We start from the raw sequence: 13,719 nt of genomic DNA on the forward strand, positions 1-13,719 counted from the left end.
GTCCTGGGACTGAGCCCCACATTGGGCTCCCTGTTCAGCGGGGAGCCTGCTTCTCCTTCTCCCTCTACCTGCCGCTCCCCCTGCTTGTGCTCTCTTCCCTCTCTCTCTCAAATAAATAAATAAAAATCTTAAAAAAAAAAAAAAAAGAATTGGATCTTCCAGACCCAGCATAGAAGAACTGTCCATAGTGGCCCTTTTCTGAATCCAGACCGACAGAATTTGTGGCCTTAAAATGGTTTATTTTGTATCACTAAGTTTTGGTACAGCAATAGTAACTGGGTCACAAGAACACAGGCCTAAGCAGGCAATAAAAGAGAATTCAAATCCAGAAAGTCTGGAATAAAAAATAAACAAACAAACACAAACAAAAGCACACACAGTGTTTTTTTGTTTTTTTGTTTTTACAATGCAGTGATTCAATAATTCTCTTTAATTGCTGCTTCAAGAGCAATGTGACTTCTTTTGCATACACACAAGCACCTCTGGGAACTGACACAGAAAGTTCAGTGAAGTGATTAGAGATGGATCTGGAAAGAAAACAAGAATCCATCAAGTGACAGAAGTCCTCATAAATCACATTAAGGTGTTCAAAGCAATAGGAAGCCATTAAAACGTTTGAAAGCAGTAGAATGTTGTACTCAGCTTTGTGTTTTAAAGGGATCACTCTGGGGTTTATGTGAAGAGGATCTTGAGGGGAACAAGACTGAGAACATTTAGGAGCCTATGAAAGCAATTCAAGCAAGAATTAAGTCAATGGCAGTGGCAGGACAGAAGAAGACGAAGGGGGCTAAAATCTGGAAGCAGCAGCTACACAGATTAGTGACCATTCCACCAAACCAGGAGCCAGAGAAAAATTCAAAGACAGGGGAAACGATGAGGGAATGTGCTGTCGTGAATGCTCGGGGCCCTATTTGCCCAGTAAATCGAAAAGTGCAGTTGTATCTTTCGTTTCCTTCTCTTTCCTTTCCTCTTCTCTTCCCTCTTCTCTCGTCCTTCCCTTCCCTTCCCTTCCTCTCCCTTCCCTTCCCTTCCCTTCTCTTTCCTTTGCTTTGAGATGGTTGAAGAGGAACAAAGCATGATAGGAAAGTTAGTTATAGACAATCATTTTGAGAAAATAGAACTATATTGTCAGTCATGAGAGCCAGGTTCTTCATTATTAAAGAAAGTGAAAGAAAGAGGAAAGCTAGAAATAGCCTTGAGATTATGAGCTGGAAGTGGAAATATTAGTGTGAACTCACAGTTTTAGATGGATGATAGGTAAGTAGATTGCCATATGGATAGGTAGATACAGATTTATGTGTATAAATATATGTATATGTATAAATATATATACATACAAATATGTATCTATACATATATACGTATAGAATTTCAGCTCTGTTTCCAGCTCTGACGTTCCAGTAGCAATGAATACTTAGAGAACACATTTAGATTTCCAAATAACATTCACTACCAGAAGGAACTCTTTAGATAAACAATTGATTTCAGGACTTGGGTAGGGAAGATACAAAATGAGTTTGGATTATCTTGTTGTACCAGAAAGTAAGCAACTGCTCAAAGAATGATGTAAACAATGTCAAAGAGACAAGAGAGTCAGCTTACAAGGGTTCCTACTGGCCAAATCTGGAAAACTTTGAGAATCAGAATAAATCATGATAGTAAGAGATCACAAGCCAATGAATAAAATAGTAACCCATCAAACTATACTGATATAAATGATTGAATGAATAAATAAATTAAGGATAAGAAGATCTATCCAATAGTAGAAAACCAGCTAATAAGTGATAGAAATAGAAAATCACCATTTGATGGCATATAAATGGTCGTTAATTTAGGCAGGAATCCCGGAAGAATGCTAAGCCTGGTCAGCGCAGGATTCATGAGTTTGAGGCTATTGGCATAATTCTGAAATATCTCAACATAAAATCTTTATCACCTACAAAAGGAGAAGATGGTAATTTTAAGGTGGAGAAAGCTGGCCACCTGACCAGGTCATCAAAGTTGGCGTCCCCAGGTGTGGGGATGGGTGGTTGCCTTGGGCTTCCATCAAGTAATCAACTTGGGAAGAACAGAGCATCATTTCTAAGGTCTTCCTGCCAAGAATGGGTGATCTGAGTTTGGTCATAAGAAAACCTCATAAAGGCCAGGTTGGGGGGCATCCTACCAAATGAAACATCTATACTCTCTAATCTGTTAGGGTCATGAATCACAGGGAAAGACTAAGGAAATACTTCAGTTTAAAGAAGACTAAAAACTGGTTTAAAAAAAAAAAAAAAAGTAAGTTCAATACATCATTCTGGACCAGAAAGGAAAAAGACAGTCCTGGAGTAACTGTTAAAATCTGAAGGGGGGTTGTGGATTGCAAGGTAGCATTGTATCAATTTCTTGATTTGGAAGATGATCTGGGATCAAGAGGAGAGTGTCTTTGTTTTTGGGGAAACGTACACTGGAGTTTTAGGCATTGTATCTATGTAAGTACATAAGATACAAAAGCACTTTAAACTGTTCTTTCAAACTTTTCTGTAAGTTTGAAATAAATTTTTTAAAGATTTTATTTATGTATTTGAGAGAGAGAGAGAAAGAGAGAGCACAAGCAGGGGGAGGGGCAGAGGGACAAGCAGACTCCCCACTGAGCGAGAAGCCGACATGGGGGTTCCATCCCAGGACCCTGAGATCATGACTTGANATAAATTTTTTAAAGATTTTATTTATGTATTTGAGAGAGAGAGAGAGAAAGAGAGAGCACAAGCAGGGGGAGGGGCAGAGGGACAAGCAGACTCCCCACTGAGCGAGAAGCCGACATGGGGGTTCCATCCCAGGACCCTGAGATCATGACTTGACCCAAAACTCAGACACTTAACCGACTGAGCCACCCAGGAACCCCTGAAATATTAAATAAATAAATAAATAAATAAATAAAGTTAAAGAAAAGTTAAAAAAAAAAAGAAAGAAAGAAATTTGCAACACATGGAAAAAATACAGAAAGTACAGATGCTAGGAGTTCCCTTCATAACAGGAGCTAAAATACAAGGCTTTTAATTTATTATTAAAAAAAAGTTAGGGGCGCCTGGCTGGCTCATTCTGTGAAGCATGCAACTCTTGATCTTGGGATTGTAAATTTGAGCCCCACATTGGGTGTAGCAATTACTTAAAAATAAAATCTTAAAAACAAAAAAGTTAGAGACATTTTACATGTCTCAGACTCTATGAAAACCATCAGGTACAGATGATAAAATGCTTTGCAGTTTTGACTCAAAAATATCATTGGCATTTAAATGAAGGAAGGAAGGAAGGAAGGAAGGAAGGAAGGAAGGGAAAGAAAAAGTTAAAAAGAAAAAAAAAGGAAAAGGAAAGGAAGGTCATGGTTTTCAAACTGCCTTTCCCAGAATTTCTAGGAGGTGACTCTAGTGTTCCATTATTTAGTTCAAATTTCATTATAAAAATATGCTTTCAAACATATTAACAAAAATTTGTAAAAAACAATAAAAATACATTCAACAACATATAAAAATTTTAATTTAAAAAGAAAATCTACCCTGTGCTGAAGTATATTCTGTACTGAACAGGAAGCCACCAATACACGTGCTTACCATCTCTGTATAGACGTTTGAATTTACTGCAAACGCATTATTTATTGATTAGGTAGAGCTCTGATTTTTTTTCCTTTTATTCAGTAGCTAAATTTATAAATCCAGATATTAATCCCTATCGGTATGAGTTATTACTTCTCTTTAATCAATTTTATTTTTCAAATTAAAATACAGAAAATAATTAGATGGTAGAACTGTTATAATCCTGCAACTCTTTCCTAACTCTTTTTAAATTTTTTTCGGTTTTTTTCCAAATATTTTTTATTTTAATTCCAGTGTAGTTAGCATACAGTGTTGTATTAGTTTCAGGTGTACAATGTAATGATTCAACAATATCTTTTCTAACTCTTGATTTTGATTACCAGTGTTCATAGGAACACTCCATTAACATGACTGACTTTATAATAAGTAAATACTTTAAATTTCACCTTGTAAACAAGCATATTAATAAGGTCTTGTTTTTATCTATTTTATATACTGACTTTTTCTAACAGATGTCTAAGGAGAATTATGCTAAAAATTATAACAATCAAAACAATATACTGAATTAAAAACCATTTGTGTAAGATATTGATTTAAAATAGGTTGTAGAATAAGGTACATTTCCCCTTTCATTTTGTTAGGTGATGAATGAGAACAAAATATAAAGGCAGCTCACCCTAGAGAAATGTGCCCCTAGTCTTTTAAATGGCATATTTTGCCAGATAATCCAGAAGAGGGTAGAGTTAACGACTGACAATGAGACACAATTGTGTCATTTGATGTCTTCAGTTCCTTTGTGATACGAGAACCCACGTTATTTGCATCAGTAGCTGTAAATAGATTCTTAACACCTGAGAATCATGTATTTAATTAATTGGTTTCTCCAACACTTGCAGGTATAAAACATCAAAAAAAAAAAATGATACACAACAAGAAAAACTATTTTGTTGGAGAATTTTGCCCTAATCCTCCCAGAGTCTTAGAGCCTTGGTTTTCAACCAGAGAAATTTCTATCTAGTCCGCTCCTGACATTTGGCAATGTTGGAGACACCTGCTTGCCACCTCTTGGGGAATGCTACTGAGATCAGTAGATAGAATCCAGGAATGCTGCTCACACACCCGGTAAAGGCCAGGACAGCCCTCACAACAGTGTCCCGCCCCAGTATCAACAGCGCCAAAGTTGAGAAATCCTGCCCCAGAGTGCGTATTATTCTCTGACAGAAGAGTCCAGAGTAAATTTTTAGAGTGTTCTAGATTCATACCTGAGCTTCTAAATGCTTTTTTTCTTTACTCCCTCTTTCTTCTTAGATCCCCAGTTGATGGATTGATCTTTCAACTTCACTTCTTGTTAACACAAAAATGGAATTTATTATTCTAGGATACTTAGAAATTTCCCCACCTCCCCCAAGTTCTAAATTCTAAATTACTCTTCCTTGTTGTTTAAAGAGGCAGGACAGTAAATGGAAAGCCCTTCACAAACAAAAATCCTACACACTGTAATCTTCAGCTTTCTAGGTCAAGGGACTTGGCTTTACTAATTCCACCATGGTGTATCTGTTCAGACAGCAGTGATTCCCATCCTGTTTACAAGGATTCCTGTCATTGTTTCCTTTTTACACCCAGCCATACACTTTATATTTTAAAAACTTTGTCTAACGAACTGCATTTTATCATCTATTAATCAAAAACATAATTGCTAGAACCACTGAACAATAACGAACATAGCTGCCCTATGATGTGACATAATTCTCACAAAGACTCGTTAGCTAGAATAATTGGCTCATATAGCCCTATCGATGTTAAGCATGTGATTTCTATCAGTTGTTTTGAAACATTAGCAATAGTTTGAAATTTCTCATTTCTACCTTCGTGGGCTCACCTTGACCAAACTCTTAAGAAATTAATTAATACAATGATTTATATGATCAATTTATTTAAGAGGACTAGAACTAATGCAAAAGAATAGAGTTTGTAATATATCCTGAGATTTCTTCCTGGTTGGGGTTTAGATAAAATACTGGTGAGGAATGAATCAGAGAAAATAGAGGTTGGAAAGTTTCCCAAGGAAATTTCCACTAAACTGGTGGTAATATACAGTTATCTCCAGGATAAAGTTAATTTAGTCCAAGGGAACCGGCATTTCACTTTGGAGCAGTTACCCCTGGTTACTGACAAGAGAAATGGGAAGATAGGTCGGGACTCCAAACAACTCCCGCCCTTAATTCATCCCTATCTCGGACAGATGACACCATTGAGTTGACTTCAGTCTCGCTACTCACATTCCAGTCATAAATTCCTGGAGAACACACCCATTCTCTAAATGAAGATTTGGGAAGCACTATTTATCAGCAAGGCCGGTTTCTCTTCACATGAATATTCTGTCATTCTGTGTTGATTTTTACTATATTAAGCCATGGAGAATATAAACTTCTCTTGACCTGGTTCTCATATTTGGGGACAATCTTACTGCAGTCCTCCATTTAACTTAAGTACACTAATAACATGAAATACTCAACTAAAAATGCCATTTTGTGTGTCATTCTACTGATAAGTACAACTGCATTATGCCCCCAAAAAACATCTGTGCCTTCATCGGTATGTGCACTTTCCAGAGTCTCAACTTTTAATAATAGCAGGGTGGATGGCTCTTCCTTTTCACAAGTTATCAGTGTTGACCAGGCAGAAGAGAATTCATTTTAATTAAATGTCTCTGAAATCCTCACTAAAAGGAACCGAGTGGTTTTCCATCAATTTCCTTCTGAACCGTGTGTGACCTAGTGATACTTGTCAACAATACACAACGTTGGCACACTTCACTGGATGTTTCTTCCAGGTCAGGGCTGAGATTTAAGAGTTGAGATTTATTGACCAAAAATCTTGTAGAAATCGCATGTTAGATTTTTATTATCTACCTCTTCCCTTCTTCACCTTTGCCCCAGGCAGCTTGAGATCACTTTAAATTTCCGAAACTAGATTCTCAATCAGCAGCCAGCGCCTTCGGTTACTTTCCACTTAACTGATTTCTGGAGGGAGTTAGAAATGACAAATCATGACCTTTCTTTATTAAACAATTTAAAAATAGCAATTACCTTTAAAACACTTTTTCATAGAGAAGCCTGGCTTGCATTTCCTGAGATAGCTGAACATTTGTTTTCTTGGGTTTTCACAAATGGTAAGATTTCGCCTGGAAACATAATTTTAGGAAATCATAGTCTCTTTACTAATTTTTAAAAATGGCTAATACATCTTAAGGCCAAGATTCTTCAACAGTAGAGTTCTCATTAATCAAATTTGGCAGTGGAGATCAATGATGTGGCTGTGGTTAACAGAAGAGCCATTCTTCAGAAGTTACACACCTACAAAAGATGAATTCTTTTTTTCTTCAAAAAATTGAATCTGAAGAAGAAATTATCTTTTAATTTGGCAACGTCCTACAACATATTCTGACTCACTGGATGCAAGAGGCCATTTTTCCAAAAAAAAAGGAGAAAATCAAAATGATTTCTCTTTTGTATATTAAACATATTAAATATTTATAAATAAAATATATAAATAAAACATATTAAATATATATACATTTACTCTAAGGATCAGCACTTCATTTAGAACTGGCCATTGCTAATTAACATCCTGGATTTTGCATAGATACGTATTTATAATTAGATACATATATGCGTATGTCACAGATGCATATATGTAATTGCATAATGTTTGTTTATTATACAATAGGCTCTTCGCCCAGCACTGAACGGTGAAAGTGGCTGTAACTGGAACCAGTCAGTGCTCAGATGCTCCCAGCAACGTGCGGGAGCTCACAGTCCATCCCCAGAGGCCTGCATCTGCTAGGAGAGGAGCAACAAGCAAGAGGTGCAGGTGGGGAGAAGGGTCTCAGAAAGAAGCAGATACCATGAAAGCCATTCTAGCAGCAGAGGGGACTTTGGATCTCTTCAGCTACGCATGAGAACTGGCCCTAGTGGCCGAGCCAGGCATCAGCATGCTGGTAGAAGGGCCCCTTGCTAAAGGGAGGGAAGAGCTTAAACTGAGAGCTGAGGGTGGCCTGTAGAAACTTTATAGCATGGAGGTTGTGAGCCCCAGTCTGACCTAGACTGGCCTCAGTTTACCAACCTCACAGCGTTAGTGAGAGGTTTAAATGAGGTACTAAAGAAGGAACGTGTCAAGAACCGTGTAATACAGTTAAGCTCTCCATCAGCGCCAGCGGTTCTAGTACCATTGTTTTTATTACTATTATTATCATGGCTAGACCCATAAAGCACACTATAGAAACCCTTCAGAACCTGCGTGATGGTGACAGAACTCACGCCGGTGTGTCGTTTTCTTCATGCAATTGAACAAGTTGATTTCTAAAACCACGACTTCGAGGGCACCTGGGTGGCTCAGTCTGAGCCTCCAACTCTTGGTTTCAGCTCAGGGCATGATCTCAGAGTTGTGAGTCTACACAATGTGGAAAAATTATCACATGGCAGAAATATTTAAGAATCCCAGACAGAAAATTTCAGGTCATCAACCTTTATTTAATTTTGTGGGAAGAGAAAAAAAAAATGTATGTACCTTAAGCCTGTCAGTGCAGAGCACAATCAATGCTTTATGAAAGGACTCCACTTGCACTATGGAAAACAATTTAGTGTAACCAAGATCTCTTTGATGCTGTGCAAACCTGGATCTGAATTCCGGCTCTGCTACATAATTACCACTTTGCGTAAATTATTTAGCTACATTTTGTCATCTGTAAAATGAAGACAATAGTGAATTTTCCTTAAGGTTATGATAAAACTCAAATACAAACATGTACGGAAAGTACTTAGCATAAGAATTAGTATGTAGTAACATAAAAGTGATAGCATATATTACTAGAGAAAAGTGTGAATATTCTTGTGCATTTTTTTAAAATTTTGAACATATTTTGGTAGAAACCAAGGTAACATTTATCGCTGGAAGAGATTCCTCTTGACCTTGAGCAAGTTATGTAATCTCTCTGACCTTCAATTATCTTATGTATAAAATGGAAAAGTACTGCCTAGAATATCGTGAGAATTAAATAAGTTATGGAAAAGGTTGTAGTATAATACCTGCCCAAAATAGAGGTTGCTTTAAAGTTAATCTGAATGCAATGTATCATAAGTAACAAAACATTATTTACATTTAACTAAGATGTAAATATTTACCCTTTAAGAAAAATATAATGACATGAATGGTATTTACAGTTGCCCTTGTTTTTTCAAGGGAAGAGTAGGCCAGAAGAATAGGCGTGTGATTGGGAGGAATGCTGGAAGATAGCTCTGAGTGGAGTGATCTGGAGCTTAATCTACTTTCCTTGATGAGGTCATTTGTACAATAGAGAAAGCATTCACTTGTTTGTAAAGTGATCAGTTTGAAATCCCAGGCATTGTTTGTTGAAATACTTCTTTTCAGTTGTAGATCTCCAATCTTTGCTTTTATGTACAGCCTGACACGTGAAGTGGAATGCCAAGGACCTTCTCTCAACAAATTTAAGAGGGGATAGAGCAGAGAAGAAAAGAAATGTACTTAAAGAAATGGTCCAGGACTTCACACAGATGACACATGCTTAGGAAAAAAAACAAGCTGTAGTTTTAGCAGAGGCGGAACAAGCGTGAGATTCTTCCACAATGTGAAATTGGGATTTATCCCAGGTTGGATCCAATTAATGCTAACAAATGAATCCTGACTGGTTCGCTCATTTCACCTAGACACATACAAAAATCACCTGCTAAAGGCTCCAGCAGCTGATGGTTCACAGATCTTCAAGCAATTTCCCAAGAATACCAAGTATATCAGAACCACTGGATTGACCTAATGTGTGTACGTGGGCAATGAAAAAGGGTAACCAGCAAGATTGTTGGGTACAGTATCAATACTTCAGTAATTAATTGCCATTGCTTCCCACAAACTTCTACCCTCCCAACTCTGGCGTTGGCATTAGAAACTAGCTAGTCATCTCCTTCAGCCACTGAATTCTAACAACCATTGCCTGCCTGTTCTCAGGTTTTACATTTTCTCGGCCTTTGCTCTCCTCTCCCCTGTATTAGGCAAGCAAAGAGATTCAGTAGAGCACAGTGCCCTGAAAAGAATCCACAAATGCTGTGTGACCTTGGGCACATTCATGAAATGCTCATCTGGAAAATGAGTAGAATTCCTACCTCATAAGATTTGAGAATTGAGTTAATTCATGCAAAATGTTTCGAGTAGGACCTAGCACAGGATAGGTGCTATTTAAATTGGGGGATTATCTCAGTTTGCCTGGGAGAGTCCCAATTTATGCTTGTTGTCTCAGCTTTCCAATTAGTTTGGCATTTGTCATTCTTAAGAGGTCCTGGTTTGGATGATAATTCATGTGCCCCACCTGCGTGAAAGTAGTAAAGCTGCTATTATTATTATTATCAATAAATTATACACACGTATCTCTGTTTAATGGAGTCCTGATTATGAATGCACATACACATTGAGATACTAATACATGTTGACATATTGTAGAATCAGAATAGTGTAATAAAAAGAATTAATTCTTACACACTTGCTGTGTGATTTGATGGAAGTTACCTAACCTTTCTCAAATCCAAATCCTCTAGAGTAAAGCCACCTAATATATAGCCTATGAACTCAGTGGTTGTAGGAATCCAACGAGAAAATATAAAAGAAAATAATTCGTAAATTATAGCACGTGATATAAATGAAACATAATTCTTGGACTAAAATTTGAGTTGAAGTGTCATGTTTCCATAAATGCCATATTTAGAAGCCGGCTCCATACTGTCACAAGCCTTCTACTCAGCTCGTATTACATATGTATTACTGAATTTATAATATTTGGTTAGGAAAAAAGCATCAGTAATATTTGGTTAGAAAAAAGCATCAAGGGGCGCCTGGGTGGCACAGCGGTTAAGCGTCTGCCTTCGGCTCAGGGTGTGATCCCGGCGTTGCGGGATCGGGCCCCACATCAGGCTCCTCCACTATGAGCCTGCTTCTTCCTCTCCCACTCCCCCTGCTTGTGTTCTCTCTCGCTGGCTGTCTCTATCTCTGTCGAATAAATAAATAAAATCTTTAAAAAAAAACATGTATTTAAAAAAAAGAAAAAAGAAAAAAGCATCAAAAATGATCCGCTTCCTCATCCACGCACCAACAACTCTTAGAACTTAGCAGTTCTTATTTCTTGACTTGCCCGGGCACATCAATATGTACAATAGAATCAGTAGTTAAGTGTATGGGTAAAAGTCATTGTTTTGTCACTAATGAGCTGAATAGCACTAAGCAAATTATTTAATGAATCTAGGTCTCAATGAGGGGAATACTATTACCTATTTCACAAAATTATAATGAGACATAAATGAGATCAGATTATAAAAGTCCTAGTACAGCGACCTTATTATGCTTGATACGTAGTAAAATCTAAATAAGTGTTAGCTATTACATCTAATTGTTAAAGTTCTTAACAAAGCACCAAGTTGAGCTCAATCTTTGTGTTTTAAAATACATGTTATTACTGTGGAGTAGGAGGTTAATAGGCAGATGACTTAGCTCCTGACCCTAAGAAAATTCTAAATTGCACCTTAAGGTTGACAGGAAGGCAGCAGTTGACTCTGGTTGACAAATATTTGTTAAGTAATTGCTATATGCAAAACACTGGGCTAAGCACAGGGGAATATAAGAAAATAAGTAAAAGTTGACAAGAAGCTTTTAACAACAGCAGTCTAGCAAATTATACAGGAAAGAAGGCAGAATATAGCAAGTAGTATAAGAAAGGTACAATAAATAATACGAAAACTCAACAAAGATTATAATATTGAGGTTACATTTTAAAGGTCTCATGGAGACAGGTCCATGGACAATGACATTTTGGGTTGGCTCTGAAAGTGTAGATAGGCAGAAGGGAAGGCAAGAATGTTCTAGGAACTGAAGGAAAGAAAGAAAGGTTTATTCCCAAATATTTAGCTGTCTGTTGGAATCAAGGTGCATTCATGGGCTATTGGTGTGAAACTTAAAATCAAAGCAATAGATTTTTGAAATCTCTGTATCAACCCTGCTCAGGCTAGTTTACAAAATAGTTACTATTCACTCACTAAATTGTATCATTTTAGCTGTATTGGGTGTCTCAGAGGTCAAAGACATTTGGCCCATACTGAACCTTTGAAAACCATTTCAAGTAGGATGACCCAGCTTTTTATATTATATGTTTTATGTATATAAACCCACATTTTAATCATGAGAGTGTATTGCTGATACATTTCCTAATAATATGAATGGTATAAAGAAAATCAGACCCTGAATCGTGCCAATAAAACTAGTTTGAATAATCAATTCAGTGGCATTCATTCCTTTATTAAAAATTTAGCAAATATTTGGGAATATGCGCCAAGAACAGTGAATAGGAATTAAAAACTAAGATTATGGGACTTTTGATGCCATTATTCTACTGTAAACAAAAGGAAATAAAATTGGTTCATAATTTCGATAGCCATCTACTGTGAATACAAAATCTATTATGTCTGCTGTTTTCACTCTATTTGAACTGATGTGGTCTTTTCTAAATGGATTTATCTTCTCAGATAGATTTTGTTGTGGTGGTTGTGGTTGAATTTCAGAAAATGAGATTCTCTGCTTACATGTTTCATTTGGGCTAAGGCACTATAAATTATCACTACTGAAAAAGCTTCATGAGTGTGCATTGAGTAAAATAGAGTTGCTACATTTATCTAATGGCTAAATTTAGCTGTTTAATGCAAATTAAAGCAGCCAATCGTTTATTGAAAGAAATGTTTTCTATCCTGATTACAAATACATATATTTATTCTCTATTGATAATTGTATTTTCTCCTTTGGTAAAACATCTCATTTCTGCATTTTGACATCAGAAAGAAACATAACTGGGATTATAACATCTCCTAAAACTCTCATTTTCAACCTCAGATTCTTCACCCCTCACTAATCTGATGTTCTCCCTCTCTATCTTTCATAGATATTTCACTGAATCAGCAACCACTCTTGGAGAGTGTAAGTAGGCCAAAGAATTTTACATGATTTCGAATTGTCCATCTACAAAATTACTTCAAGTCCCTTATACACATAATCAAATCAATTATTTTGGTGTTCAACCTAATTAAAATAGCACTCATAATTTTTAAAAGTAGAACCACTTAGTTGAATTAGAAGCCTGCAAATTAACTCAACCTGTATGCATAACATCATAGACTTAACTTGGATACCCTTTTGTTTCCAAAGCATGGCATTTAAAGGAAAGATGTAAAAGGGAATTTTTTGTTGAGAGGCAGATTAATTTTTTTTTCATGGTACCCAGGGCTATAGGCCAAAAGAACCCTGGATTAGAAAGTAGCTCTGGTATTCTAGTCCTAGAGCTGATTGACTCTGAGAAAGCCTTTTAACTCCCAGGAAAAACAAATAGAAATCTTCTTCTTCAATACCTTGTACATATATTGCTTTAAAAAAATACAGTAGATATTATTGGTAATATCAGTAACAAAAAACTTGATATTTTAAATAAATACTAAATCATCATTTTAAAGAAAAAAGGGGAGAATTTGAGTGTTGGCCTTGAACATTTNCATTGCTTTAAAAAAATACAGTAGATATTATTGGTAATATCAGTAACAAAAAAACTTGGTATTTTAAATAAATACTAAATCATCATTTTAAAGAAAAAAGGGGAGAATTTGAGTGTTGGCCTTGAACATTTCTCAGCAGACTGAGAGAGTCTCAGCCATGCTCTGCTTACAGTATTTCCAAGATCAAGGAAAATGCTGGAATAGTTAGGTTGTTTGTGTGTTTAAGTGGTCCTACTTCTGTTATTTGGATCCTCAAAATAATAACACTGAAACAAACAAAAAAGTCTGTTTGGGGCAGAGGAAATCGCCCCAAAATGTGGCTGAGTGCAAAGCACAAATGTTTAGGAAAATGAAAGAACTGGCTCTGCAGGGCTGGACCACCTTTGGCTCCCATTCAGTCTCAGCATTCCTGACAATACTTATTTTGATATGAACATTAAGCATTCAGAATTAATGAAGTATTCAAGCTGTATTTTATCTACCCAAGAAGGCTTTTTTCCCATATTTCTCAGTGCGAAGGAATAAACGAGCTAACCAAAGATTTTTTATTTTTA

Source organism: Ailuropoda melanoleuca, chromosome 10 (genome assembly GCF_002007445.2).
Source record: "Ailuropoda melanoleuca isolate Jingjing chromosome 10, ASM200744v2, whole genome shotgun sequence".
Taxonomy (NCBI): domain Eukaryota; kingdom Metazoa; phylum Chordata; class Mammalia; order Carnivora; family Ursidae; genus Ailuropoda; species Ailuropoda melanoleuca.